This window comes from Gopherus flavomarginatus (genome assembly GCF_025201925.1).
Source record: "Gopherus flavomarginatus isolate rGopFla2 chromosome 13 unlocalized genomic scaffold, rGopFla2.mat.asm SUPER_13_unloc_1, whole genome shotgun sequence".
Lineage (NCBI taxonomy): Eukaryota > Metazoa > Chordata > Testudines > Testudinidae > Gopherus > Gopherus flavomarginatus.
Window position 1 is genome coordinate 1,855,444 of NW_026114609.1, and position 25,240 is coordinate 1,880,683.

Consider the following 25,240-nt stretch of genomic DNA (forward strand, 5'->3'; position numbering starts at 1 on the left):
ATAGCAGGGGCTGCGTGTCGGGAGTGAGGGGCACCGGTAGAGCTGTGAGTCTGGAGTTCAGGACTTGTATAGCAGGGGCTGCAGGTCGGGAGTGAGGGGCACCAGCAGAGGTGTGAATCTGGAGTTCAGGACTGGGAAAGCAGGGGCTGTGTGTCGGGAGTGAGGGGCACCAGCAGAGCTGTGATTCTGGAGTTCAGGACTGGGATAGCAGGGGCTGCGTGTCGGGAGTGAGGGGCACCAGCAGAGCTGTGAGTCTGGAGTTCAGGACTGGGATAGCAGGGGCTGCGTGTCGGGAGTGAGGGGCACCAGCAGAGCTGTGAGTCTGGAGTTCAGGACTGGGATAGCAGGGGCTGTGTGTCGGGAGTGAGGGGCACCGGTAGAGCTGGGGGAAGCCCAGAGGGCAGTGGTCAGAAATGAGGGGCAACGGCAGCACAGTTACTGGGGAGCTCAGCGGGGAGCACAGCAGTCTGCGGGTCTGGCGTGAGTGGAATCTGTAGAGCTGAGGAGAGCCCAGGGGATTGCAGGTCGGGAGTGATGGGCATCGGTAGAGCTGTTGGACCCCTGGGGCTGCGGGTCGGGAGTGAGGGGCATCAACAGAGCTATGAGTCTGGAGTTCAGGACTAGGATAGCAGGGGCTGAGGGTCGGAAGTGAGCAGCACCAGCAGAGCTGTGAGTCTCAAGCTCAGGACGGGGATAGCAGAGGCTGCGAGTCGGGAGTGAGGGGCACCATCAGCGCAGTGACTAGGGAGCACAGCCGGGAGCCCAGGGGGCTGTGGGTCGGGAGTGAGGGGCATCAGCAGAGCTGTGAGTCTGGAGGTCAGGACTGGGATATCATCCAAACTGATGATAAGTGATACCCAGGTGAGCCCATGGCCAGTACATCCTGCTCCACCCACAGCCAGGCTGGGAGCCAGGACTCCTGGTTCTTATCCCCAGTCTTGGAGGGCAGTGCAGTCTAGTGGTTAGTGGAGCGGATGCTGGGAGCCAGGCATGGGCTGTGATTAGAAAAGGCCTGGGGAGGCACCTGGCCCATGCTCCACTCAGAGGCCCTGATCCCACTCGTCCTCTCCCCCCCAAGGCCCCATCCTCACTCTGCCCTGTCCCAAGTTCCCATCCGCCCACATGGAGCCACGGAGAGAGGGGCAGGGGTGCAAACGTCAGGCAAGCAGGTGGGGGCCTTGGGGTAGGGGGCGAAGGGGCACAAGTGGCAGGGCCTTGGGAGAAGAGACGTGAGAGGCAGGCGGAGGAGGTCAGGGGAGTGGAACAAAGGGGGCCAGAGGGTGAAGTGTGGGCAGGGCTGAAGGGGGAGTGTGGGCAGGGCTTCGGCAGGAGGAGGCTGAGTCGGAGCGGGCCTTGGGGCAGGGCCGCAGTCCGGGACCGCCCAGCCCCCCCAAATGGAGGAGTCCCAAGCTGCCCATGGAGCCAGGACTCCTGGGTTCTATTCCTGGCTCTCCCACAGACTCCCAATCAGAGCTGGCGCAGGCCATATCGCCCTCCCTGGTGCCTCAGTTTCCCCATGTGTGAGACAGGTACCAGTGTGAGTGGATGCAAAACTGTGGAGAATCTACTCCCTTCTCCTGGTGGCTCCTTGTAGCCCTCAGTAAGTAGCCAACTGCTCCAGGCCCTGGGTCCCGTATGGGTAAACCGGGGATGAGGGCTAGATCTAGGCAATGGAAAGAATAAATCCACCCATATCCGACCCCACCCCGGGATACATGGCAGGGAGGCTGGTGTTGGAGGGGGCAGGGAGTCCTGCAGCCCTCACAGGGGAGAAGGGGGGCGATTCCCCGGTTTGACTGCTGATGGTGGTGTCAGGGCGGGGGGCATTGGGGGATTGCGGTCTCATCCCAGCGGGGCTGGAGATGGAGCACGGCCTGCTGCCAGCTGACATCTCCTCTGTATGTGGGAGGGTGACACTGAGCTAAATTGTGGGACCCCTGCCCCCCCCAGGACAAGGGAGGGGCCTCAGCCTTGCCCGCTCTTCTCTCTTTTACCAGGATCTGCCCAAGCAGCTGGGCCAGCCCAGGCCCCACCTTCCTCAACGCCAGCAGCTTCCAATTCTGGAGAGCGGAGCGGTCGGGGAGTGGGGGCCTCTCAAGCCCACCACGGGGAGCAGGGGCTGGGACATTAGGGGGGCAAGGGCTGTGGTGGGGGGAGGTGGGGTTGGAGAGATGTCAGGGGTTGAAGCTGGGACTCAGCAGGGAATGGGGCAAGCTGCACGGAGAAAGTGTAGAGGGGGGATGAGACAGGGGTGGGAGCTGGGCGGGAGGAGACACAGCCGGGGGGAGGACTGGGCAGACCGTGGGGGGGCTGCTCAGAGGCAGCAGCGTGGTGGGGACAGGGTGGGAGCTGGGGGGAGGGGACACAGCCGGGGGGAGGGAATGGGCAGAATGTTAGGGGGGGCTGCTCAGAGGCAGTAGCATGGGGGGAGGCACGGTGGGAGCTGGGGGATGGGACACAACCAGGGGGGGACTGGGAAGACCGTAGGGGGGCCTGCTCAGAGGCAGTAGCATGGAGGGGGCAGGACGGGAGCTGGGGGTAGGGGACACAGCCGGGGGGAGGGACTGGGCAGACTCGGGGGGGCTTCTCAGAGGCAGTAGCATGGGGGGAGGCAGAGTGGTGCTGGGGGTGAGGGGACACAGCAGGGGGGGGTCTGGTCAGACCGTAGGGGGGGCTGCTCACAGGCAGTAGTATGGGGGGGAGGCAGCGCGGGTGCCGGGGGGGAGAGGACACAGCCAGGAGGAGGTCTGGTCAGACTGTAGGGGGGGCTGCTCACAGGCAGCAGCATGGTGGGGACAGGGTGGGAGCTGGAGGGGGACACAGTTGGGGGAGGGACTGGCCAGGCCGTGAGGGGGGCTGCTCTGAGGCAGTAGCATGGGGGGAGGCAGGGCGGTGCTGGGGCGGAGGGGACACAGCCGGGGGGGGTCTGGTCAGACCGTAGAGGGGGCTGCTCACAGGCAGTAGATTGGGGGGAAGGCAGGGCGGGAGCTGGGGGGAAGGACACAGCTGAGGGTAGGATTGGGCAGACCGTAAGGGGGCTGCTCAGAGGCAGTACCATGGGGGGGAGGCAGAGCGGGAGCTGGAGGCAGAGGACACAGCCAGGGGGAGGACTGGGTAGACCGTAGAGGGGGCTGCTCAAAGGCAGTAGCATGGGGGGAGGCAGGGCGGTGCTGGGGGGAAGGACACAGCCAGAGGGGGTCTGGTCAGACCGTAGAGGGGGCTGCTCGGAGGCAGTAGATTGGGGGGGAGGCAGAGCGGGAGCTGGAGGCGGAGGACACAGCCGGGGGGAGGACTGGGTAGACTGTAGGGGGGGCTGCTCAAAGGCAGTAGCATGGGGGGGAGGCAGGGTGGGAGCCAGGGCCGGCTTTAGGCTGATTCAGCTGATTCCGGGGAATCGGGCCCCACGCCTAAGAGGGCCCCGCGCCTTAGGCACCTTTTTAATTTTTTTTTTTTTACTTACCCCGGTTCCCTGCTGCGATCTGCTCTGGGGTCTTCCATGGTCCCGCTCCTTTGAGCGAAGCGCCGGCGGGAGCGCGGCGTGGCCCCGCTCTCCCAGCTAGAGCTCCAGCCGAGGCGGCGGGGCTTTGCCACGCTCCGGCCAGGGCTCCAGCTGGGAGAGCAGGACGGCAGGGCTTTGCCGCTCTCCGGCCGGGAGAGCGAGGCCTCGGCGCTTGCCACGCTCCAGCCGGAGAGCAGCGAGCGTGGCAAGCCCCGCTCTCCCGTCTGGAGCTCCGGACAGAGAGTGGCAAGCCCCACGACCCCGTCTGGAGCTCTGGGCCCTTTAAATAGACTCCTGAGCCCTGGGGCAGTGAGGGGCTCCGGGGGCTATTTAAAGGGTCTGGGGCTACAGCTGCCTCTGCCACCCCGGTCCTTTAAATAGCCGCTGGAGCCCCGCCTCCCCCATGCATTCCCCAGCGCTCTCGCAGCTATTTAAAAGGTCCGGGGCGGGGTAGAAAGGGGTTTGGGGGCTACTTAAAGGGCTGGGGTTCCAGCTGCCTCTGCTACACCCCCTGACCTGCCCACACCAGTCCGGCCCCCCCTGCCTGCAGCCAGCTCTGCACCCCGTGCCCACAGCCAGCCCCTGCCACACCCCGTCCTGTCTCCAGCCAACCCCTGCCACACACCCCTGCAGCCCTGCCCAAAGCCAGCCAGCCCCACACAGACTGCTGTCTGCACCAGCCCTGCACATCCTGCCCAGCCCGCACCCTCTGCCCTGTGTCCAGTCAACCCCTGCTGCACCCCACTGCCTGAAGCCAGCCAGTCCCACACTCCTGTCTCCAGCCCTACAAACCCCTGCTGCATCCCCCTGTGGCCCTGCCTGAAGCCAGCCCACCCCACACCCCCTGTCTCCAAGCAGCCCCACACCCCTTGCCCTGCCTGCAGCCAGACCCTACCTCCAGTCAGCCCCTGCCCTGCCTCCAGCCAGCCCCATGTCCACTGCTGCCCTGCAGTTTCCAGGGCAGTAACCCTGCACACCTGCTTCAATGAGGGGGGTAGGGAGCAGCTGGGACCAACACATGTGCACACCCCCAGGGAGTTGCGGGGACCCACACATGTGAAACGGCAGTCATTAATAGCCAATCAACAGCATATATGATGCAATGTTTATAATATATAATTTTATTATTCAAATAGTTATGGAAAGTAAATAATACATGAAAAAAATGAAAGGCTTTTTTTTCCACTTTTTTTTTTAAGTCATCCCTGCCAGGGTCCCACCGAAAATGTTCGAATTGGGCCCCTCACTTCCTAAAGCCGGACCTGGTGGGAGCTGAGGGGGAGGGGACACAGCCGGGGGGAGGGACTGGGCAGACCGTAGGGGGGGCTGTTCACAGGCAGCAGCATGGGGGTGTTGGTGTCACTAGGCATAAATCTAGGCCTCAGTGAACTAAAGTTCCTCCATGTTGAACTCTACTTGATCTAGAAAGCTAGCAGCTGTGAAATGAAATGTGTAACAGTAAGTTATCACTTGCAGCACAGCTAAAACCGGTCTAAAGCAGTGGTGATAAGGCCTGTGCACCTTTAGCAGAAGGACAAGGTAACTTACAGAAGGAAAACTTACTAACGAGCTGCTGCGGCGAAGATTACATAATGCACCTGTGCTTACATAACTGCTACGGGGGAGGAAGGAGGAGGGGCCGGGAAGAAAGAAGAAAGAGAAAAAAAATTATAAAAAGGGTCAAGCTGCTTGTGTAGTGGTGCATGATCTGAGGCGTTCGTCTCCTTCCACCGCTTTGAGATCTCAAATAAACTTTGCTTGCTTCTCCTCCCGGGTGTGTGTTCATTGGGGCTTCGCACTCTGGGCACGAACCACTGTTGCTTGCCTCGGGCACCCTCTGTGTCGGCAACAGAAGGCAGTGCCCTGCCCCCCGCTGGAACAGCTGCTCCTCAGTCCGCTCGCAGAGCCGGGGAGGAAACCCAGCGCCCGGCCCCCGCAGGAACGATGGCTCCCCAGTCGCATCGCGGAGCCGGGCAGTGAAGGCAGCTCCCCGCCACTAGAGGAACAGCCGATCCCCTGTCCCCTTGCAGGGCTGGGGAGGGAAACCAGCGCCCTGCCCCCGCCGGAACGGCTGCTCCCCCGTCCTCTCTCAGGCCTGGGGACGGAAGGTAGCGCCCCGCCCCCACTGGAACGGCTGCTGTTAAGTCCTGTCGCAGAGCCAGGGAGGGAAACCAGTGCCCCTCCCCCGCTGGAACGGAGGCTCCCCAGTTCCCTCGCAGAGCTGGGGAGGTAACACAGTGACCCGCCCCCTCTGGAGCCACCACACCCCAGGCCCCTCCCAGAACTGAGAAGGGAAGCCGGTGCCCTGCTCCCTCTGGAACCGCCATTCCCCAGGCCCCTCCCAGAGCTGGGGAGGGAAGCCAGAGCCCTACCTGTGATGTTATGAGTATAATATAATATCTCACTGAAAGAGGATAGGGCCAGAAAGAGTTAATTAACTCACCTCACCGACTGACCTGACCCATGGGTGAAACTTAAGGACTGATTAGCAAGATATGTAAATGAATAGAGCTTTGAAATGCAAGTCTGCATTGTCAGAGGTAGAAGGGCAGATGTTTGCTCAGGTCTTGGGATGTCAGCAAACAGGTCTTGTCTATTGCTATAGTTTTAATTCAAAGATCAAAAAAGAGAATATTAGCATTTAAGATCATACTTGAGTGAAATAGTATTATTGTCTATATGTCTCTTTGAAGGTTGTGGTAACCTGTATCTGAACTGTTTAATGGATAAATGACTCTGTGCTAATTGCCAGGATGTTTGGGAGAAGGAGTTAAGCCTATTGTTTTGTCAGGCGAAAAGGCTGCTGGAAATGTATAAGAAGCCTGGGACACGATCCTTCTCATCTCAGATCTGCTTTGGGTTTCAAGAGTGGGAAACCTTAAGCCATGAGGATTGAGATCCCAAGTCACTGACTGGAGCCACCCTGAATATGGACATTGGACTATAACCTAGGGACTATTTCTAAAAGGACTTTTGGCAACTACAAGCTCACCTCTACTATGTATCTAAATCTCAAGAATTGAATTCAAGTCTGTATGTATATGGATCTTTTAACCAACACTCTCTTTTCTTTTCTAATAAATTTTAGCTTAGTTAATAAGAATTGGCTATAAGCGTGTATTTTGGGTAAGATCTAAGTTGTAATTGGACCTGGGTATGTGGCTGATCCTTTGGGATTGGAAGAACCTTTTCTTTTATATGATGAAGGAAGATTTTCAGGAATCATCATCATATCTGACAGGTGTGTCTGGACGGACGCCTGAGGCTGGGCACTTTAAGGGAACTGCATGGCTTGGACTTCTAAGTGACCAGTGAGGTACTATAGAAGCTGTTTTGTGCTGGCTTGGTAAATCTAAGTATTGGAATAACCACCAGTGTTTGGGGTTTGTCTGCCCCATTTTGTTTGCAGTTCACCCTGATTGAGTGACCTCAGCTGGCTCCCACGGGCAGCACCATCACAGTAGCGTAGTCGTGCGAGGATCCACAGAACCAGGTCAATTAGGCTTTGGGTCAGAACCCCACGCTATCCAAATTTGAAAATTGGGATTGAGAGTTTGGTTGGTTAAAGATCAGTGACCATGAGCCAGAAAGGATCAGCAAAAGCAATGAAACTGCAAGCCCTGATGGACAGCCTGCAGTTTGAATATGAGCAAAAACTGGCAGAAATTCAAATGGAAGAGAAGCAAGCCTTGGCCCAGCTGGAGGAAGAAGCTGCTGAAAGAAAGGAGGAGGCTGATGAGAGAGAAGAAAAAGCTCATAAGGGGCGTCTGGAATTACTGGCTGCCGAGGAGAAAGCTCGACAGAGGCAACAAGACCTGGAACAGGAGACTCACAAGATGCAACAAGAAACTGCCAGACTTCAGCTCCAAGTCAAAGAAGCAAGGAAAGAACAGCAGAAACTGTATCCTCTTGAAAATCCAGCTTATAACACATTTTAGAACTTACTCTCCTTTTCCTAGTATGGCACTTTCCATGTGAATTAAGCAAAGCAAGCAGGGGAAACTACACAAGGAATAGAAACCAGTGCTCCAGAGAAGTGTTGAATTCATAACCCCAGTAGTATCCCCCTCTGCACTAACCAGTTGCACCACTGCAAGTGCTTCTTAGACAAAGTTGGGACACAGGCAGTTATCAGTCTCTGTGGTCACACCTTTGCCTGGCGATTGTAAGGCTGATGCATCAAACCTAACTCAAGATGCGGCTTTTCAGCCATGAGACTCCAGGACATTTTAACAGGAAGAAAATCTCCTCCTTTCTGGTTTAGCCCCATTTGACTCCTTTTGTCTGTCTTCTCCCCACCCCCCTCCAGTCTCTTTCCTTCCCCATTGGGGCCATGCAGAGAGGAGCCCCACTCAGTCTCTGTCACAGAGAGTCTGTGTCCCATAAAGGGAGGGAGGGATCTCTCTAAAACACTGATAATGGGGAGGGGAGAGGTATCTGTGATTAGGGGGAGAAAGGATGGAGAATTAACAGTGGGGCCCAGAGAGATTCCCCCAGATTGGGGAGATGCCCTGCTGTCCCCCATCAGCCAGCTGTGGGAAGAACAACTTGGGATTGATTGGGGAAGCCACCTTTAAAAACACAAGTGTAACATGCTAGTTATATTTTAATAAGACCAAAGCCTCCTCAAACCCAGGGTCACGATCACTGGAATGATTTTGTCCTGATTTTTTACTGGCCGCAGACACAAAACGAGTCAAATTACAGTTTCTGTTTGGAGTCAGTGCACACACATGAATCTGGAGGCTTTTAATTTCTTAGGTTCTGCTGCTATTTCATTTCTGTCCTGTTCCAAGATTTATTGTTGTGAAAAGCAATGTTAGGCCTTTGGGAGTGTCCCCCCTGGTCCTGCCTGCCACCTCTGGGCAATTTAAAATGGCCCGGGGCAGGAGCGGCGCCAGGCTTTTTGGCGCCTTAGGCTCACGGCTGTTTCACTGCCCTCTGCGCCAGTCCCGTGGCTCCAGTGGACCTGCCACAGGCATTCCTGTGGAGGGTCAGCTGGTTCCGCGATTCCGATGGACCTGCCGCAGGTGTGCCTGCGGATGCTCCACCGGAGCTGCGGGACCAGCGGACCCTCCGCAGGCACGCCTGCGGCAGATCCACCGGAGTCGCCTGCTGTCCCCCTGGCAAAAGGCCGCCCCCCATAATCCTGGTACCCTAGGTGACTGCCTAGGTCGCCTAAATGGAAGCGCCGGCCCTGGCCCGGGGTCCCCTGCCACCACCAGCAGCAGCACAAAGGGACTAAGGCGGCATCCTGCCCACCCTTGCTCCATGTCACACACCACTCCTGGAAGCGGATGGTATGTCTCTGCGGCCCCGGGGTGGGGAGGTCTCCACGCGCTGCCCCCACCCCAAGTGCCAACTGTGCCAACTGTGCCAATGGGAGCTGCAAGGGTGGTGTCGTTGGGCAGCCATGCTCAGAGAAGCCCCCGGCCCTCCTGCTTAGGGGCTGCTGCCAGAAGGGGGTGCAGGTTGCTTTCGGGAGATGCCCGAGGTAAATGCTGCACCCCTCACCCTCTCCTGCAACCCCAACCCAGACCCCACACCTGCACCCAAACTCCCTCCAAGCGCCTGCCCCCTGAACACCCTCCTGCAGCACAACCCCCTGACTGAGCCCAGACCCTGCACCCGAACTCTTTCCCGGACTCCAGCCCCTCTCCCTCCCACACCCAAACTCCCTCCCAGAGCCTTAGGCAGGTGTGTGTGGGGGATGGGGCAGGACTTGGTCCCATTCTAGGCACCAGCAAAAATTATACAAACCTGCCGCCTCTGTCCAGCCCAACCTTCTACTGATGCACCTCAGCCCACACCCGTGCAGGGTTTGAAGCTTCCATTGCTTAAATTCCAGGACACTGAGGGATTTCAGCTCCCCTTTGCCCAGAGGGAACCTTCACCCCACCCCCAACCAGGTTCTTGTCCATGGGATCACTGTTATGGGGACTGTGTCCCTCGGTGTCTTTTCTCTCTCTATGACAGGCCAGGGTGCAATAACTGGGGCATCTGAGCACCCAGGACCTTCTGTGGGGCTGCCATTCCCCTTCCCCTTCTGCGGTCTCGTCTGTCATTGACTCCAGCCTTTTTTCTATCCATCGTCTGCACCATCCCAAGCAAGCTGCACTCGCCTCAAAAAGACATAAAGTCCTGTGGCACCTTATAGACTAACAGACGTATTGGAGCATAAGCTTTCGTGGGTGAATCCCCACTTCGTCAGATGAATGTAGTGGAAATTTCCAGGGGCAGGTATAAATATGCAGGCAAGAATCAAGCTAGAGATAAGGAGGTTAGTTCAGTCAGAGAGGATGAGGCCCTCTTCTAGCAGTTGAGGTGTGAAAGCCAAGGGAGGAGAAATTGCTTTTGTAGTTGGCTAGCCAGGCACAGAATTCCCACTACATTCATCTGACGAAGTGGCGATTCACCCATGAAAGCTTATGCTCCTGGATGTCTGTTAGTCTATAAGGTGCCACAGGACTCTTGTCTCTTTTTTTAGATCCTGACTAACACAGTTATCCCTGTGATACTCAAAAAGACAGTGTCCCCTGGTGGGTGTAAATCACTGACCTCTCTCCTCTCTGAGCACTGACTGCCGCTCTTTTCCTTGCCTCTCAGTCTGTGCAGATGGGACCTTTCCCTCCAGTGCTGGAGGATTCGACCTTCTCATCTACCATTGTCTTAAGCAGCACAGCGGATGGGAATCTTAAATGTACCAAGGTGACTTAGGAGCAGAAACCCTCCCAGACCTTGCATTCAGTTGGCACTTGCCCTCACTCAGCAGGATTAAAACTCCTGCAGGGAGACCGCTGGGCCACATCCCAGCTGGGCATGAGCAAAGCGAAAAAAAGAGCCTGGAAATGCTGAGAATTGAACACAGAGCCTCATACATGCAAAGCATATGCACTACCACTGAGCTACATGTCACACTCAGGGCTATCCTATTTCCAGAGCATCCAGTGGCCTAAGAGCAGCATGGGGGACACATTCCCTACTCTGAGGGCCAAACCTGCTGTCCTGGAGGCTGCTGGTTCTTAGGGTCACTTTTCAGCAGGGCCAGATTCAATGTGTGGGGCAGAGAGAGTGGGTGACCTGGACTCAGGGTGCAGAGATACACTCAGCCCTCTCCCTTGCATTGGGTGGGGGGTGCGGCCACCTCCTGCTGGAAAGTAATGGGAGGGGAGGGGCGCTGTGAGTAGCTCAACACCTGACTCTGGTGGCAGCAGTGGTGTGGGAAGCTTCCGGTATTTCTAGAATCTGCTCTTTCCACCTGCCTGTGAAGTCCAGCTTCCCCAGCACATTCACTGCGGTGCAATTGGGTCATTGTTTCCATGGCTGCACAGCGAAGAATCACTCCCAGTTTCCCTTCTAGCTGCAGCAGGATTAGCCTGTGTCAGGGGTTAATGAGGTGGATCTGGTTGTAGATTGTTATTCATTCCCCACCTTGACAATTCACACAGTCCCTTTCCTAGTCAAATCCCCAGCATTTTGGTAGCAGGGGTTGGGTCCTGAGATTTTGAGGGTCCTTTTTACCGTCCACCTGGAGTGAACTCAGCTTTTTCCCCATCCCAGACAATCCATGAAATAACAACAGGGGCATAAAGAAAGAGGGGAGGGAACATCTCACTGCCAGGGCTGGATGTGCCCAGGGCCCCCTGCTTGTCCATTGTTTCCATGGAATTTGGCCCCCTGTTTTGCATAAGGGACGGAGAAAGATCTTGCTGTTCCTGTGACTGTGCAAGGAAAATTGTGCTTCTGTATGAAAGAGAGGAGGGAAATGGCCCCATGATGGGACAATATCCTCAGGATTAAGACCTAAGGACTCAGGCTGAGAACTGATAGAACTCCACTCATCTGGGATTTAACAAATTGTCTTCCATGGAGCAGGGCCAGTTCCAGTGTTTTTGCCACTCCAAGCGGAAAAAAAAAATAAAAAAGCTGCAATCAGCGGCAGCTCTACCTCTGCCACTTTTGGCAGTGAGTCTTTCCCTCCAAGAGGGACCCAGAGGGCCAAATTGCCACAGAAGCCTCCCCATTCCATTGGCCATCCCAGGTACCTGCTTGCTGCGCTAGTGCCTGGAGCCAGCCCTGCCATGGAGACGCTGGGATGATGGGGGAATCAGGAAAAAGACAGAGATTTGTTTACATTGCAAGTGAAGAATAACTAAAGCTTTTTTGGTTTAAAGCCACTTTTCCCTGACTGGGAATTGAACCCAGGCCTTGGCAGTGAAAGTGCCAAATCCTAACCACTAGACCACAAGGGAGCAATGACATACTTTCTCTTCTCACTTATGCTACACTTTCTTAGACTATTTTCTATCCGTTTTCTGAAACCGCTCCATTGTCTGCTCCCTGAGGGGCTAGTAGCAGAGTGCAGGAATCCCTGTGCTCAGGGGCACAATCTGAGCCCAACCCAAGTCACTGAAACAAACTCAAATGATGCTTCCTCCAGCAGGACCACAGAGCCACACAAAAAAAACTCCATGAGGAACAATCCTCCTCTGCCTTCATTTACCCCATCGCAACTCTCTCAGCAGCCAACTCTTGTGGGAAGAACTCAGCTGATAGGAGCTCTGCCATAGAAACTAAGGCAGGGATGTTGCTACCGCTTGATGTGATCTGATCACGTTCTCACTCTGTGTAATGGGGCTCTGAGCTTTGCCATCTTGTGAGTTCTGAGTGCTGAGCCCCCCAGACCCTTCTGCTGGGAGCATGGTGATTGCACAACAGCTGCAAGCCCCTTTCCCGTCTCCTTGTCCTCCTCGGCTTCCCCAGACCTTTCCCACAAATGGTTCTATCAGGCGCTGGAGGGATCTAAGCACCTGCAGGTTTCCCTCACCCACCTCTTAAGGCAAACAGTGATTCCCTTCTCTGACACTCCTGAGCCTGGGCTTCTTTTGAGTTTTTCCCCAGGAGACCTGATGCCCTGTGAAAATGTGTGTGTGGCACATGGGGAACTCAAACTCAGACTCTCCCCCAGTAGATGAGTCCAACAGCACCTCCCCTTGGTGGGAGAATCCTAAATTCCACCCTCCCATCCTGGTTATTCTGACCAGCTGATGGCGGCAGCATGCTAAATCAACCCAAGCTCTCTGGGCTAGAAAGCAGCATCTAACCAGCCCTGTGACAGCTCTGGTTTGCTAGCTGGAGACATAACAAACCAGGAAAGAAGGCAAATGTCAGACAGGGAACCTCAGTTCACAAATAAACACCCTCAGGCTCCTTCTACACTGCGACCGGGCAGTTGACTGAATTTAAATCTAGCTAGCTCAGTTGGTAGAGCATGATACTCTTAATCCCATCATCATAAATCCAAGCCCCATGGAGAGTGGTAGCGACAGCCCTTAGGGTGTCACTCTTCTGCTAATAGTCACAGATCAAAATGAAACAACCTCTCTATGCTCTTTGGCAGGTCATGTTTCTTCCTCTCTCTGAGCTTCAGTCAAACATGAAGAGAGACCAAACTGACATTTGCATCCTCTGTTAAGAGAGTATTTTCTCCTCTTCCATTCTACCTCAGGCAAGAAGAGGGGATAATGAACCATTTTACGGATGTCTGCAAAGAGAAAAGTTTGGTCATTATTAATAGGACGATGATCAATTGTTCTCCAAGTCCACTGACAGTAGGACAAGAAGCAATGGGCTTAATCTGCAGCCAGGGAGATTCACGTTAGATGTTGGGAACAGCTTTCTAACTCTGAGGGTAGATAAACTCTGGAATAGGCTCTCAAGGGTGTCTGTGGAGTCACTGTCCTTGGATATTTTTAAGAACAGGTTGAACAAACCTCGGTCAAGGATACTCTACAGATACTTGGTCCCATAGACAACCGGCTCTGGCTCTGGTTCCCTCCTTCTGCTCCCTGCCTGGGCCAACTGCTGTGGGCACTTGATCCCACATGGCCCCAATGCATCGTCTCTGCTTGGCCCTGCTTCAGCAGAGAGGGCTGGATTTCATGACCTCTCCAGGTCCTTTGCAGCCGTACAGCTCTATAATTCGATGCCATCGCAATATAATGTAAACAACAACAAAAGTGGAAACACCCCAATCTAACATCTAACAATTCAGCGTGAACTGACATTCCACAGTACAGAGTGACAACATGTAGGAGTGCAAAGCCCGACAGTTCAGCACCATGCAAATGAACGTCCCATGGGGCAAAATGACGCACTGCAAAAGAGCTCAGCTCAAACCAACGCAACACAAGCCAGTGCAAAAACCATACAACACGAAACAATGCATCAGAGTGCAAAGTGACACTGTGCAAAACAGCTCAGTGTGGGACAACGACACAGCACAAACCCACACAACAGAATCATATAGAAAGGTAGGGCAGGGAGGGACCCTGAGAGTCAGGACCAAGTCTCCCTTGGCCACCCTGACAGGTGTTTGAAGAACAGGGAAACAAAGGGCACCACGAACTTCTGTTTTTTGGATGAGTCAAGAAAAGGGAGCAGCATTGTCCCCCTCGGGTAGCCCCTGTTCAATTCCAGGTCAGAAAACAAAACTCTTCTGCAAGAATATCCAAAAAATGTTGTGTTTCACTTCACTTCATAAGTACAGTTGTGTGGCAATTAAGTGATGACCCTAAAGTTTCATTAAAGTGTGGGAAATATGGATGTATCAGAAAATGGCTTGGAATGAAGGAAGACAAAAAATTGATGGGTCGAGAGAACAGGCCCTGTTTCCCCCTGGTTTGGAACTTCTCTCACAGCTACTGGAATAGAAAAGCTAAGCAAATGGGGTTCTATTGTTCCAAAGGAGATTGAAGTGAGGCCATTTTCTCCGGATAGAATTAATGGTAATATCAAGAGTGGGATGTGAAATCACGTCTCCATGCAGAGACCAGAACACCCAAGGGATTAGAAAAAAAGAGTCTCATAACTAGCGCTTTAGACCCTTCCACCATCCTGATACTACAAAGAATATGACTTGTCAACCCTAGTTTTCATTAATAGTTGATGAACTCTTTAGGGAGATGGAGATGGCACATCTCTTTCCACTCCTAGAGACCTTCTACAGCACAGCTGATTTTTAGACACACTCACCCAGATCTAAAGTTACACATTTCCTGGAGCTTCATGAGTTCTATGGTGTTGTAATCTCCCTGCTCACGTTTTAAGTGAACAAAAGATGGGTGCTGGCATTCTGAGAGAGTAATGGTGAACCTCAAAATCCTGCCCTGGGGGCCAGACAGTTAAGCAACCAGCACCCACAACCTCTACCATGATAGCATCCTGTCTGGGGACAACTCACTTACCAACAGTTGGGGTGTGAAATCCTCATTTCTTTGTTGTTCTGTCACTATAGTCCCCTCCTTCCTATTGTTGTCTGTATAATCTCTGTCTGGTTCTGCAACCGTTTCTGTCTGCTGTATAATTAAATTGTTGGATGTAAACCAATTAAGGTGGTGGGGTATAACTGGTTAGATAATCATGTTACAGTATGTTAGGATTGGTTAGTTACATTTCAGTAAAATGATTGGTTAAGATAGAGCTAAGCAGAACTCCAGTTTTACTATATAGTCTGCAGTCAATCAGGAAGTAAGGGGGGAATGGGAATGGGAATGGGGGTAGCGGTAGGGGTAGGGGAATTAGAATTATGTTTTGCTAAGGGGGGGAATAGGAACAGAGAAGGGGAACAGGGACACAGCCAAGGCTTTGTGGTGTCAGAGCTGGGAAGGGGGACACTGAGGAAGGAAATTGGAATCATTGCTTGCTGGAAGTTTACCCCAATAAACATTGAATTGTTTGCACCTTTGAACTTTGTGTATTGCTGCTCTCTGGTCACGCGAGAAGGACCAGGGAATGGGAGGGTGATGGAATAAACCCTCTAACAAATACGTCTTTCAGAGTGTGAAAAATCCCAGAACCAGTATAATTAAGCTGATCTAAGCCATGGTTAGATAGTGCTAAGTGAAAGTAAAGATTGTTTTGTCAACATACCTATTAGAGGGATAGAAAACTCCTCTATTCATTGTAGCAACTGTTTTCTCCACAGTGCTATAGCAGTATTTTAAGTGTAAACAGCCTCAGAGTGAGACCAGATCCTACTCAGGCACTAAGACAACAGCACTGACAACACACTAATGCATCCTGCAGTCAGCAGGATTTGAACCTGCACGGGGACACCCCAAGGACATTTTAAGCCCATCACCTTAACCACTCAGCCACAACTACTCAATACACAGCTGTTTCACTACACAATGATTCTGTTGTCACAGACCTGTCACTTCAAATGGCTTAGACCAACTCCCCCAGCACACTCACAGCTGTGCATTAGTGTAAGTGTGTCCATGGTGAAAAGCAAGAGTTCCTGCCCATTTCCCTTCCAGCTGGAGCACGATGAGAGTGTGTTTGTGGCTAACGACATTGCTATAGATTGTTGTTGTCATAAACAGATAGTTAAGGGTTAACAGAACTGTACTTCATATCTCTTTTGCCTGTAAAAGGTTAACAAGTTCAATGAGCCTGGCTGTCACCTGACCAGAGGACCAGTCAGGGGACAGGATACTTTCAAATCTTGAGGGAGGGAAGTTTTGTGTGTGCTGTTAGTGTTTGGTTCTCGTTCTCTCTGGGTTCTGAAATTGACCAGACGTGCAACCAGGTTTCTCTCCAATCTCTCTGATACAGTCTCTTATATGTCCAGAATAGTGAGTACTAGGTAGATAAGGCGAGTTAGGCTTATGTTTGTTTTCTTTATTTGCAAAGGTGTATTTGGCTGAAAGAAGTTCAAATTTGTATTTTGTTGAAAGGATTTTAATTTGTACTTGTATACTTAGGCTGGGAGGGTATTCCCAGTGTCTATAGCTGAGAGATCCTGTAACATATTCCATCTTAAACTTACAAAGATAATTTTTACTGAGATTTACAAAGAATTTTTCTTTCTTTAATTAAAAGCTTTTCTTGTTTAAGAACCTGATTTTTCTTTTTATTCTGGTGTGAGACCCCAGGGGACGGGGTCTGGGTCCACCAGGGAATTGGTGGGGAGAAATGAGGGAAGGGGGAGAGGAAGGTTAACTTTTTCTCTGTGTTAGGATTACTTTCTATCTCAGGGAGAGTCTGGGAGGGGGAGAGAGAAGGAGGGGGGAAGGTGAATTTTCCTCTCTGTTTTAAGATTCAAGGAGTTTGAATCACAGTGATCTTCCAGGGTAACCCAGGGAGGGAAAGCCTGGGAGACGCAACGGGGAGAAAGGGTTTACTTTCCTTGTGTTAAGTTCCAGAGGGTCTGGGTCTTGGGGGTCCCCGGGCAAGGTTTTGGGGGGACCAGAGTGTACCAGGCACTGGAATTCCTGGTTGGTGGCAGCACTACAAGTTCTAAGCTGGTAATTAAGCTTAGAGGAATTCATGCTGGTACCCCATCTTTTGGACGCTAAGGTTCAGAGTGGGGGTTTCTACCATGACAGTTGTTCATTCCCCACACTGACAATTCAGACAGTCCCTTTCCTATTCAAATCTCCACCATATCATTCCAATAGCTGGGGGCAGGATTTATCTGGGGCACTGAAATGTTTCAGGGGGTTGATGCATGAATTAAGCCTTGCATTCCATCCCTGATGTTTCATGGACTGACAACAGCAGTGTAAAGAAAAAGCTGAGCCAATATCTCACTGTCAGAGGTGAAGGTGGCCAAGTCCCCTCTGTCTCACCATTGCCATTGCAGGAGAGAAGGGTTCACTGGAATTGAATGCCCTGGCTCAGACAAGAGACACAGGGAGGCTTTGCTGTTCATGGACCTGTGCAAAGGAAATTGTGTCTCTGTGTGAAACTGAGGAGGGAAATGAAATGTTCACATGGTGGCCCAGTGCCTTAACGAATATGGGTGAAGGGCTCGGCTGGGAAATGATTTTACAGGAGTTCGTATCAATTTATTGCCCTGATTAAAAGCTATGGCTAAAAGGCAGCCACTGTTGTTAGTACTTGAACTGAGTGGTTATCAAGTCCATTGCCTTAACCAGGGGTAGTCGATTATTTTATCAAGATCCAAATTTCTTGGTCAAGATCTAGTCAATGTCTAAACTCCAGAGAAAATAATACACTGATGATAATAAGAATTTAGAAATAATTTGCAGTCACTATGGGCATAACTATGATGATTGTCTCGTGTTTCACTCTTTATATCTGGCACCACCATCACCTTTCCCTTTAGCCTTGTAGTTTACCAAGGGTAAAACTAAACATCTCTTCAGATACAAGGGAGTGTTTGTGTTCATTCCTGCTAGCTACACAGAGGCTTGATGTAGCTGCTTTCAATCCTCCGGCTCTGCCCTGATAAGTAACATTTCAGGGTGTCACTGAACTGAAGGAGGGAGATCACTTTTTGACAGATTACGCCTCCTCTTAAAGGTGTTTGGCTGGTTGGCAGCCCTGGTTCCCAGGTCTCTCCTGAGGCAAGAAAGTTTCTGTGCAAAATACTAAAACTTTTAACAGAGAGGAGGGAAAAGCGATGGCCACATGATGGGGCCCATATGTACCACAACATGGTTCTTTTATGTGGGATGACTCTGAACATTGACTGATTTTCACTCCCTTGGATTTGAAGAGATGTTTATTTGTGCACTTGGGAACCTGTAAGGCTGAAGCAATTTTATGGATGGTGACACTACGATTGAAGGGTTTTTTAATGTTGTAGAAATTGTTAAAAACACTAAGCTTAAACTGGAACTGCTTGTTATTAAAGGCTGGTTTCCCCACGTCAGTTCCATAAGCTCTGCTAGAAACACCCTGGGTTCTCTCCTGCCTCGGTGGGAACTAGAGGGAATCATCCCCTGCTGCCCTTGGCTCTAGGCTGATTTTTCTGGGGAGGGGACGTGGAATTGATTTGTTTGCTGTTGAGAAGGGAGCCGGACCAGTTCTCAGGGAACGAGAACTCCCAGCATCTTCCCAGACCAATCCAGGCTGCTACCCTGTCCCAGCCTCTGCTGCGCTGGGGGCCCTGCATGTTTGACTCTAGAGCAGGCCGGGAGCAGCAGCTGAGGCAGAGGACAGCCTGGGCAGGGCACATAAGAAGGAGTTTAGTGAGCAAAAAAGGTAAAATGGCAGTGGAGTATTACCTTGGACTTGACGGCATTTCTCCATTGGTCTGTCTGCTTTGGGGCAGGGACAATAACAAGTCCTACTGCATTCGTTATTTCAAAATGCAGTTTAGGATTTTCATTCTCACACATGGTGCGCAAAGCAGGACTCAATCTTTGGCGTAAACTAAACAAGCTGCTCACAGATTCTGGCAGCCACAATGAGCATTTGGGTGAGAGCTCAGACCTGCCCCTGTCCCAGAGGGAGGGGTTCATCTGTGTGGGGACTGGATCACTGATCTACCCCCTCCTAACTCCCAAACTTTCAGTAACTCTATTACCAGTGCCTGTGAGTGTTATTTAAACAATAAGAAAAACCCTACTGGGATAGACCAACGGCCCATCTAGCTCTGAATCTTGTCTTCTGACAGTAGCCAATACCAGGTGCCCCAACAACCAGTCAACAAGGCACCTCTGTGAGTTGAACTCAGGATCTCCTGTTTACTGAGCAGGTGCTTTAACCAACTAACCCATGGTTCCTGCTGTTATTTAAAGCAGCCTATCTGCCCACACCTGACTGTCTGCCAACCCCCACAGGGGCCGGACAAGCTTTGCTTGTGTTTGGATTCTGTAAAGCAGAGGAGCAGGTGACGTTTTACTCCCAAGGTTTGTGTGAGTGATTCTTTGGACAGGTCTATGCTACAAAATTTGGTGGGTGTAACTACATTACACTGGGGTGTAAAAATATCACACACACCCTGAGCAATGCAGTTATATCAACTGAATCCTGATGCAGATTCAGCTTTGTGAACAGGAGGGCTTCTCCCAGCAACACAGCTTGGGGAGGGACTTGGTTAGTGAAGACCCAGAGAACAGGTGGCCCATGACTCTTTCATGTGGGGAGGCTGGACGTGAGCGCTGGAAGCTCCCTAGAAGCTAGTCCGCACAGCTGCTTGATTTGTCGCCGCTGCAGACGTTCCAGGGTGGTTGAGAGGTTCACCTCTTCCACGCCACCGTCTTTTTTCCCGTCGTAGTAGACACCGTCAGGCCACTCAGCATCATCTCCCTGGACTGTAAACTGACAAACCTGTAAGTCTCTGGAATAGAAAGGCTTGAGAGAATTAACATGGTACACTTTAGGCTTTAGTGAGGAATTGGGAAATGCTATGAGGTAGTTTACAGCTCCCAGGCGCTCTTGGACCGTGAATGGCCCTTCCCATGATGCTTCCATCTTATGGGCCTGTTGCGCCTTCAAGACCATAACCTGGTCTCCTACCTTGAAGGAACGTTCTCTGGCATGTCTGTCATACCAGGCCTTTTGCTCTTCTTGAGCATCCTTTAGGTTCTCTCTAGCAAGGGCTAAAGAGTGTCGGAGGGTGCTTTGTAGGTTGCTTACAAAGTCCAGAATGTTAGTTCCTGGAGAAGGCGTAAACCCCTCCCATTGCTGCTTCACCAACTGTAATGGCCCCTTAACCTCGTGACCATACACAAGTTTAAATGGTGAAAACCCTAAACTGGGATGTGGTACAGCCCTGTAGGCAAACAGCAACTGCTGCAACACTAGGTCCCAATTATTGGAGAATTCGTTGATGAATTTTTGTATCATGGCCCCAAAAGTTTCATTGAACCTTTCCACCAGGCCATTGGTTTGATGGTGGTACGGGGTGGCAACTAAGTGATTCACCCCATGAGTTTCCCACAGTTTTTCCATGGTCCCTGCCAGGAAATTAGACCCTGAATCTGTAAGGATGTCAGAGGGCCAACCTACCCTGGCAAAGATGTCTGTTAGGGCCAGGCACACAGTGTTAGCCCTGGTGTTGCCTAGAGCGACTGCTTCTGGCCATCGGGTAGCAAAGTCCACTAAAGTCAGTACGTACTGCTTTCCTCTGGGCGTCTTTTTTGGGAAAGGGCCCAGAATATCCACAGCTACTCGCTGAAATGGGACCTCAATTATGGGGAGTGGCTGGAGAGGGGCCTTGACCTGGTCTTGAGGCTTTCCCACTCTTTGGCATACCTCACAAGACCGGACATACTTGGCAACGTCCTTGCCCATCCCCTCCCAGTGGAAGGACTTCCCCAACCGGTCTTTGGTTCTGTTCACCCCAGCATGGCCACTGGGATGATCATGGGCTAAGCTTAAGAGCTTCCCCCAGTACTTAGTTGGAACCACCAACTGTTTTTGCGGCTGCCATTATTCCCGGTGTCCACCAGAAAGAATTTCCTTGTATAAAAGTCCTTGGTCTATAACAAACCGGGATCGATTAGAAGCGCTGAGAGGCGGTGGGGTGCTCCGTGCCGCCGCCCACGCTTTCTGAAGGCTGTCATCTGCTTCCTGCTCAGTCTGGAACTGTTCCCTTGAGGCTGGGGTCACCAGTTCTTCCTCAGACTGTGGACTTGGGCTTGGTCCCTCAGGAAGCGATGTAGGTGATGGGGTTGTTTCCGTTGCTGGTGAACCGCTCTCCGCTGGTGCACCTGAGGGTATTTTAGGCTCTGGCTGAGCCTTTTGGGTATGGCTGTCTGTTGCTTCTGCCAGTTGTGGCTTGCTGGCGCCCACTGGCGTTGAGTTTGAAGATGGGGTTGCAATCGCTGGTGCTGGTTGCTGTTCCAGTTCCGGGCCTGGGACTGGAGGTGCTGTGGCTGTTTCAGTGGTTGGCATGGAATCTGGATCCACTACCTCTGTCTGGGTCTCTGGTAACCCAGACGGGGCGTCTGTGGACGGTTCAGGAACAGGAATGGGTCTGGAAGCTTGCCTGGTTTGGCTACGTGTAATCATTCCCACTCTCTTGGCCCGCCTCACCTGGTTGGCCAAGTCTTCCCCCAGTAGCATGGGGATAGGATAATTGTCATAGACTGCAAAAGTCCACATTCCTGACCAGCCTTTGTACTGGACAGGCAGTTGAGCTGTAGGCAAGTCTACAGCTTGTGACATGAAGGGGTAAATTGTAACTTTGGCATTTGGGTTGATGAATTTTGGGTCAACGAAGGATTGGTGGATAGCTGACACTTGTGCCCCCGTGTCTCTCCACGCAGTAACCTTCTTTCCGCCCACTCTCAAATTTTCCCTTCGCTCCAAGGGTATTTGAGAGGCATCTGGGCCTGGGGATCTTTGGTGTGATGGTGGTGTAATGAATTGCACTCGCATGGCGTTCTTGGGACAGTTGGCCTTGATATGTCCCAGTTCATTACACTTAAAGCATCTTCCATCTGATGGGTCACTGGGCCGAGGTGAGTTACTGGAGACTGGTGAGGTGGAAGGGTAGGGTGTCTGTGGCTTTACTTGGGTGGTATGTGGGGTCTTTGGCTGTCCTCGGTTGTAGGGTTTATGGTCTGTGTGCCCCCTGGGGTAATCGTTCCCCTTGACAGTAGCTTTCTTGCTTTCTGCCAGTTCCATCCATTTGGCTACAATCTCCCCCGCCTCAGCGAGATCTTTGGGTTTTCCATCTTGTATGTACCGTGTGATGTCTTCAGGAACACCATCCAAGAACTGCTCCATTTGTATGAGGAGGTGCAGTTCTTCCAAGGTTTGAACGTTGTTTCCTGTTATCCAGGCCTCATAGTTTTTTGCAATGTAGTAGGCGTGTTTGGGAAATGACACCTCTGGTTTCCACTTTTGGGTTCTGAAGCGCCGACGGGCATGATCTGGGGTTATCCCCATTCGGTATCTGGCCTTGGTTTGAAAAAGTTTATAGTCATTCATTTGCTGCTTAGGCATTTCAGCTGCCACCTCTGCTAAAGGTCCACTGAGCTGTGACCTTAATTCTACCATGTACTGGTCTTCGGGGATGCTGTACCCAAGACAGGCTCTTTCAAAATTTTCCAAGAAGGCCTCGGTGTCATCACCTGCCTTGTAGGTGGGAAATTTCCGGTGCTGTGGAGCAATAATTGGCGCCGGGTTGTTAGGGTTGGCTGGCACATGCAGCCCAGCTTTTGCCAACTCCAGTTCATGTTTTCTCTGTTTTTCCTTCTCTTCATTCTCTTTTTGTTGTTTTTCCATTTCTCGGCGGTGGGCCACCTCTTCTTCTTCTAGTTTTCTTTTGTGTGCTGCCTCTTTGGCTGCCTGTTCTCTTTGGAAGGCTGCCAGTTTGATGCTTTCTTCCTTTTCTTTCAGCTCCATCTCTTTTTGCTTTATTTCTAGTTCCTGTTTGTGTTTTTCCATCTCTCGCCTGTGTTCAGCTTCTTTGATTTGTTCTTCGGCCTCAATTTTTGCCTTAGAAGTCATGGTTCCTGTTTTCTTGTGTTGGGGTGCCCTCCGGTGTTTATCTTCTGAACTGCAGGCTCTGTTGCCTCCTGGAGTCTGCCTAGCAACAGTGCCTTTAGCTAATCTTCAATGTTAAGTAAACCTGAAAAACCACTTTATTTGCATATATATAGTGCTGGTAATGACTCTCAATGGGAGTGCTATTGTGTGACAAAAGACCCTTAACAGTCTGGTAATGGCTTCTTGCTTAACATGCAAGCCACAGACTGCCAGAGAGAGCAGAAAAAAAAAATTCTCTCTGGTTCCCTTTTAAAACCAAACTGTTTCTCTCTGCTAAAAAGCCCTTAGCAGAGAAAAGAAAAATATAATATTCCTACTGGCTTCTGGATTCTGTCTATATCCCAACCGCTGCTACACCATGTCCTAACCTTAGTCCCAGATTTGGACCTTAGCGTCCAAAATATGGGGGTTAGCATGAAAACCTCCAAGCTTAGTTACCAGCTTGGACCTGGTACCTGCTGCCACCACCCAAAAAATTAGAGTGTTTTGGGGCACTCTGGTCCCCCTGAAAAACCTTCCCTGGGGACCCCAAGACCCAAATCCCTTGAGTCTCACAACCAAGGGAAATAATCCTTTTCCCCTTCCCCCCTCCAGGTGCTCCTGGAGAGATACACAGACACAAGCTCTGTGAATCCAAACAGAGTGACTCCTCCTCTCCGTTCCCAGTCCTGGAAACCAAAAGCACTTTCCTATTCCCCCAGAGGGAATGCAAAATCAGGCTAGCAAATTCAACACACAGATCTCCCCGATTTCTTCCTCCCACCAATTCCCTGGTGAGTACAGACTCAATTTCCCTGAAATTTCCCAGTAAAGAAAACTTCAACAGGTCTTAAAAGAAAGCTTTATATAAAAAAGAAAGGAAAAATACATACAAATGGTCTCTCTGTATTAAGGTGATAAAATACAGGGTCGATTGCTTAAAAGAATATTGAATAAACAGCCTTATTCAAAAAGAATACAAATCAAAGCACTCCAGCACTTATATTCATGCAAATACCAAAGAAAAGAAACCATATAACTTACTATCTGATCTCTTTGTCCTTACACTTAGAAACAGAAGACTAGAAAGTAGAAACTACTTCTCCAAAGCTCAGAGAAAGCAGGCAGACAGACAAAAGACTCAGACACAAACTTCCCTCCACCCAGAGTTGAAAAAAATCCGGTTTTCTGATTGGTCCTCTGGTCAGGTGCTTCAGGTGAAAGAGACATTAACCCTTAGCTATCTGTTTATGACAGCCTCTTGCTTGCTCCTCTCCTCACCTGAGGCCTCCTGCCTGCTGCTCGTGCCTCTACACCCTCTGCCCCAAAGTCTGCCCACCACCCGCACCTCTTTGTCCCCTGTCCTGCCCACCACCCACACCTCTTTGTCCCCTGTCCTGCCCACCACCCACACCTCTCTGCCCCTCCCCTGAGACCTGCACTGTCCACTACTCGCACCTCTCCGCCCCTCCCCTGAGACCTGCACTGTCCACTACTCGCACCTCTCTGCCCCTCCCTCACACCTGTCCTGCCTGCCACCCACACCTCTCTGCCCCTCCCCTGACCTGCACTGCCCACCACCCACAGCTCTCTGCACCTCCCCTGCCCTGCCCAGCCCAGCCCAGCCAAGCCCACCGCTTGCACCTCTCTGCACCTCCCCTGAGACCCGCTGTGCCCACCACTTTCTTCATGCTGCTGTTGTTATTCCATGAAACATCAAGGATGGAATAAAAAGCTGAGTTTACTCCAGGGTGAGGAAAGAAAGGAGCCACCAGCCCCCTGGCAAAGCTCAGTGCCTCAGAGAAAACCTGCCCCCTGCTATCGCAATCACTGATGTGCTGGGGATATGATGGGAAAGGGACTGTCTGAATTAAGGCAGGCCCCAGGGGATCGGGGAAGTGGGGGGGGGGCGAGCACTGGGGGCGGGCAGGAAAGTGACTCTCCACAAGAGGCCCCTCCTCAGCCCATCTCTGCCCCCTTGTGTCTGTGGCTCCCAGTATGGCTGGCCTCACTGACATCTCCCCCCCCCCCCCCCGGCTCTGGCTCCCCTCAGGAGCAGCCGATGAAGCTCCAGGAGAACACAAGCCCCCTGGGAATGGGACAGGGGTCAAGTGTCCCAGCCAGAGCGGGAAGGGGGCAGCCCAGGAGTTCTCAGACTGGGGATTACAGCCCCTCGTGGGAGGGGGTGAGGTTATTATGTGGGGGGTCACAAACCGCCCAGCTCTGCAGGCAGCAGAAATGAAGGTGGCAATGGAGCAAATTCTGCTGTGAAAAGTGATATTGACAAATGTCTTCACACCCCCAGTACTGAACAGTAACTATTTTAAAAACCCTTTTCTGCTTATAACAATAATTCAATCGAAGTGTGTTCTAGGCCTAATTTAAAAGCGGTGAGAAAAGTTAAACTCATTTTAAAGAATCAGGTTATAAATTAAGCATTTAAAATAACGTTAAATATGAAAAAATGTGTTTTGAATTGATGGGGGGGTCGCACTCGGCACCTTG

General features: G+C 51.8%; 1 protein-coding gene and 1 non-coding gene across 2 annotated transcripts in view; one reads left to right on the forward strand and one right to left on the reverse strand.

Annotated features, from left to right (window-relative positions):
• Positions 1-25,240, forward strand: part of LOC127040993 (zinc finger protein 436-like) — a 563,752-nt gene that overhangs the window by 485,604 nt on the left and 52,908 nt on the right. The gene's annotated exons all lie outside the window — the stretch shown is intronic.
• TRNAE-UUC (transfer RNA glutamic acid (anticodon UUC)) lies at positions 11,680-11,751 on the reverse strand. Its single transcript has one exon. It is a non-coding gene; the product is annotated as a tRNA-Glu (tRNA).